Source organism: Fukomys damarensis, unplaced genomic scaffold (genome assembly GCF_012274545.1).
Source record: "Fukomys damarensis isolate Sample0158 unplaced genomic scaffold, DMR_v1.0_HiC HiC_scaffold_26, whole genome shotgun sequence".
In the NCBI taxonomy this organism is placed as follows: Eukaryota; Metazoa; Chordata; class Mammalia; order Rodentia; family Bathyergidae; genus Fukomys; species Fukomys damarensis.
Genome location: NW_022900938.1, coordinates 2,414,563 through 2,420,038, shown reverse-complemented (window position 1 = coordinate 2,420,038; position 5,476 = coordinate 2,414,563). Strand labels below are relative to the sequence as shown.

Here is a 5,476-nt window from a genome sequence, read left to right as displayed (position 1 = left end):
GCTTCTGGCTAAGCGTGAGAGGGCCCAGGTGTGCTCTCAGGAGCCAGAGTTGGTGGGCGGGAGTAAGGGTGCCCACAGTCCAGAAGCAGGCAGGAATACTGCGGAGGTAAAGGAGGCTGGGTCCTCCAAGCCTTTAGGAAAGGGATTTAGGAGAGTTGGAGAATTCACAGAAGGGTCTTTGAGTTACAGAGTCACCTGACACAATTAGTGTTTCAGAATACCAGTCAGTAGAAGAGGGTCAGGAATGAGGCCCAAAGCTGGCTGAGAAACTGCTCTGCCCTGGGCTACATCGTGCACAAAGATGAACCAGAGCAAAGATGAGAGACACATTCAGAAGGTACAGTCAGTCAGATGACAAGTTTCGAGCAATATGGAGGAGAGAGGAGCCCTCTGGAATGTCACATTGGCTTCTATTGTGAACCCTAGGGCTGAGGTTCTGAGGGGAGTGCTATGGTGACCGTAAGGCTGGCTTGTACACATGGGAGCATATCTATAAATGTCTCTAGACAGCTCCATCATCCATCTATCTGTCTATGGTTCAAAAATTTCTGAGTAAGTGTCCAATGAGCTAAAATTTTTAAAATCTATGTAGAATTTTCAAGTCACTGTTTTCTTATCTCATACCTTTAACATAGCTAGGTAACTAGAGTATAAATTCCTAGGTCTCCATCTACAATCTTGAACTACCGATTAACCATATTCAGGCACTAATATAATTTTACAATGGATTTTCTTGTTATTCTGTCTGCAGAAAGCTTTTAATGCTTGTGGACATTTGTACCCCTGTGATGAAGGTATAGTGGGATGAAGATATCTGTTGAGAATTTTCTTCTTTTTTCCAGGTATGATATTTGATCCTAAAATTCGAAAGATTTCATAAATTGTGACAGTATGAATACATTGAATCACACCCCATAATCTAAAGAACCTCACTTGGTGCACTTCAGGCAACTGATCTTGGTACCCTAAAAATGGAGCAATATAATTATATTTATTTTCTGAAAGAGTTTCTAATTTTAAGGAGAACAGTACATATGTTTTTTATTTGCCAGCTTAATAAACGCTCTCTAATACATAGTAAAGAAACAAAAGATAGATGTATGGAATAGAAAAATCAAAAGTGCCCGACAATCTAGCCTTTTTCCACCATGTAAAACAATCACTCATATAGGGTCTGTCTTCACATTCACAGACTTAATTTTCTTAGTGGTGCGACATTACGCATAGTTTTCCATAATCATCTGTTTTTCTGAACGATATGTTCTGATATCTTTTCATGCAAATAAATACAGAGCTATACTTTGTGTTTTCATTTGATATGAAACTATGGGGTAGCTTAGTTAGCTAGTATCTTCCTAGTGCTGTTTTCTCCTAGACTTTCCACTAACAAATGCTATGGCTGTGAATATCCCTGACTATATCTTTCTGCATTTTCTCATGATAAATTCCTGATGTAGGACCATTGATTCAAAGGCTGCATGTATTTCACAACCTCACAGTGACAGTCAATCATCCGTCTGTGGACCTTATTCCAAGATCCCCATGGACCCCAACTCTTCAGGTGCTCCGGCCAGTATAGAAAATGGCACTATAATTTGCACACCTACACACACCCTCCTGCACACTTTACACCGTAGAGATACCTTAGAATAGCTAACACAGTGTAACTGATGTGCTGCGCTGTTTAGGGAACAACAGGAAGGAAAAGGTCTCCAGACCTGTTCAGTACAAACACGAGTGTTTTCAGAATAGTTCGATCTGGGATTCGTTGAAAAGCCACAGAGAGCTGGCTATAGTTTCCCTTGGCACATAAAGGTTGCATGAGCCGCTAAGTGGGGACACATGTCTGCACATTCGTCTCTCCTTTGTTACAGTCAATTTGATTTTTCTTTTTGAGACAAAAAATATGACTGCTAAAACTCGGATTTTCTGGATTTTCTATACATTGTGCTTATTGTCATTTACATTTTTATTTTATAGATTACTTAAATCTTCTGCTGATTTTTCCACTGTTGTTTATCATATATTCATTGCTTACAAAGAGCTCTTCACATATTAAAGTCACACTTTTTCTTGCAATTCATGATTTGCAGATTTGCTAAGAGCCCCCTCTCTCAGATTATAAACACAGTAACTTTGATTGAAAAGAAAACCCTAGCAATAAAAGCCACGTTAAAAACTAAAAATAATTAGGGCGCATATGGACAAAAACAAAAGCCCTGTAGGCTGTTCTCTAAAGCAGGAGAAAAAAGGAGGAGAGTGCCAGGACCACAGGGTGAAACCCACCCCACAGTGCTCTGAGCTGCGGAGCAAATGCGAATATTCAGGCTTGCAGTGCAGAGCACCCGGACCCTTGCCGGTCAGAGCAGTTTCTGCAGGCGTGGAGGAGGGACGGAGCGCTGCTCCCTGTGTGTGTCTTTCCCTGTCCCTGGCCACTGGCAATGTACACCTGAAAATCCCTTTGTTTATCAAGACTTTCCCTGACTTTTTCTGTCCTCCTGTTTGTGAGGACATTAAGTTTGTGCATTTTATAAACCGTGCTGTTAGTCGTAGAGAAAACCCTAAGGACCAGGGTGGAAAAGGACTCCAGGATGTACTGTCTAGTCAAGGAAAAACAGGGCTGACCTTTTGACAACATTATTATTATCATTATAATTTCTAATTTAACTGCAAATGAATAACAAAGGACTCACTGGAATTGCCCTTTTTTGGGATTCTTGAGCAATTCCATTGTCTGAAAAAATCTAAAGTGTCTTTGGAAAAATGTAGGAGAAAAAGAATTAACATACATTTTATAAAGGCAGAAGAAAGAATGCTTTTCTATTTTTATTTTAACCAATTCTTTGGTCATTTAATGTTATTATAAATATATGCATTCCTAATTTCTGATCTCCAACTTATGAAAAAATACAATAACCTTCCCTTTTTTGTAATTTAGATACTTTCTTGGATGATTGAAAATAGCTCTTTATCAGTTGTGTTCTGTAACATTTTTCCCTGAAAGAATAATCTTTTTTTATTAGCATAATAGCTAATTTTAATTCCATGTGACACAAACCCCCTTAACTTTATATGAGGTTTTATATAGTAATGTTTATTTCCTATACAAACTCTCTAGGATGTTTTATCTGTTTTATATCCCATTGAATTCTCCCTGAAACTGCACTAGTTTACAATAATTTTATTACTTTATTAATTAAACGTTTTCCAACAAGCTAGCTATGGCATTTCTTATCATCAAGGGTTCCATTAGTTTTTAATGGTGTGAGACAAAATTACCATTTACCCACATGCAATTTAAGAAGCATCATTAACACAGGAAAAGCACCAGGTGGGATTTCTAATAGTTACTGTTTCTCATTTTTGTTTAAAAGGAATAACTGTTTTTGAGATTTTTTTTTGCTGCAATATTGCCAAATCTTCTCTCAGATTTTACGATTGAGATAATTTAAAATAATGTCCTTCTATTTCTGTAAGCGCCATTCAATGATATTCAACAGTATTTCACTTGGGCACTCGGCGCCAGTCTAGGACTTTTGCTGCACAGTCCTGTGAGTGTGAGCTGTGGAGTGGTCAGAAACAAAAGAGGGCTCCTTGGGGCCAACAGGGTCTCAGGCCGAGGGTTCAGCAGGTCAGTGGTCTGGCTGCAGAGCCATCCCTGTCCTCAGAGAAGCACTCTGAAGCCCTAGGACTCTCGAGAGGTGGACACTCATGAATGTTTTCCTGAAGACCCTAAGAATTCTCATGAAGAGGTTCTGTGTCATAGACTTGGAAAGACCTGTCCCCCTGCAGGACAGAAAGCACTTGTCCCTATCAAATGAGTACACGAGAACCAATCAGAAACACCCAGGAAGGAAAGTCTGTAACACCACAGATCTCCTTAGAAGACTGGGAAAGTACAATTTCCCTCCAACCCAGTGCACTGTGGAGCACAGAGCACATCTGCAGACCCCTGCCCTGAAAACCTTCGGAGAGGGGCATTTATTTGTTCCTGACTTCAGAAGAGAGCCCATCCGCCCCTGGAAAGAGACAAAGCAGAGCAAAACCAGACTTGTAAATTTGGGTGTTACACAGCCAGTTTGGGAGCCTTTTCCAGCTTTAATTGTTAGTGGACAATTACTGTTCTGAAACATGAAGGGAGTGGAACAGTAGAGGGAAACTGAAATCAGGGTTTGGATAATACTTAAACTTCTTACACAGAATGGATCAGAATTAATCAATATTCTAAGATTATTTTTAAACAAGGGTAGGATGTATTAATCAATATTAGACTCATCTGATTTTGGAAAGGCAGACAGATTAAAAACTTTAAAATCTCCCAGAAAATGTTCTATCATTTCATGACACTTGAACAATGTTGAAAAACCAAGGGAAACTGTTGCCTGATATTTAGACCTTGGAGCCTGTCCTACCTTCTAAAGAAAAGGGGAAAGGTATTCAGACTTTAGCATATGGTAGGGGCATGAGCGGTCTTCTGTGGGGGGATTTTTGTATAAAATACTAAGTGCCAATCAATTCAGTGAATATTTATTGATCATTTACTATAAGTTTATTAAATGACAAATATCATATTTTGGCTAGCATACCACATTACATGAGAAATATTTGTTTCATTCCATAGAGAATATCTGTAATAAAGGAGTTTTTGGTGTGTGTGTGTGTGTGTGTCACTAGGGAAGGGCCCCTCACACTGAACTACCTCCCTAGCCCTTTTCTTTTCTCTTTTCTTTTTGAGACAGGTCTCACTGAGTGACTAAGTTCCCTTGCCCAGGCTGGGCTTGAACTTGGGATCCTCCTACCTTAGGCTCCTGGAGTGCTAGGACAACAGGCGTTCTCGTGCCTTATCACTCCTGGCTATAAAAAAGGAACTTTACGTAAAGAGCCGAGAAGAAAAAGTCTGAATGAAATAACATCTTCTAAACGTGGAAGCTTTGATATCTAAGAAGAATCAATTTATAAGAAAAGGACATTTTACATTCAGCCCACTATGTACTTCCCTCTCAGCCAATCTGTACCTTTAGCTCACTTCCCAGTGACTATGTGTCAGTCTGTGTACACAAAGTGCCGAAGCTCATTTGCAGCAGCACTGTATATTTGGCTGTTTTCCTTTGTCTACACAATTAAAGCCAGCTGGTTTTCTGGTTAGGATATCAGTTCTATATTCACGTTGGCCACAGAAGGCAGAGACCGAGAAGCTGCTGAGCCTCTGTGTGAGGCTCGCCCTGAATGTTCCTCCAGTTTACATTTGGTCCATATCAAGTATTAGAGTTTGAATGAGAACTGTTATTTGCATAGGTTCTTTTCAGCATTGCCACATGGGGAGAATCACTCTGTAACTTCTCTGCTGGAACAATTGATTATTACCTAGTTCATGGACTCATTTCTATTTTATTTGGGCTCCCATTCATGAACACGAATTGTTCAGGATCCAGCAAAACCTTTCCGGTGAAGCTTCATTCTGGGCGTTTGTTCCGCC

The 5,476-nt window shown here is 39.8% G+C and overlaps 1 long non-coding RNA gene across 1 annotated transcript; it reads left to right on the top strand.

The window, feature by feature from the left end:
• Window positions 1–475: 475 nt before the first annotated feature.
• Window positions 476–5,182, top strand: LOC104867559. The gene is made up of 3 exons (XR_781795.1): window positions 476–552; window positions 752–842; window positions 4,740–5,182. It is a non-coding gene; the product is annotated as an uncharacterized LOC104867559 (long non-coding RNA).
• The last annotated feature ends 294 nt before the right edge of the window (window positions 5,183–5,476 follow it).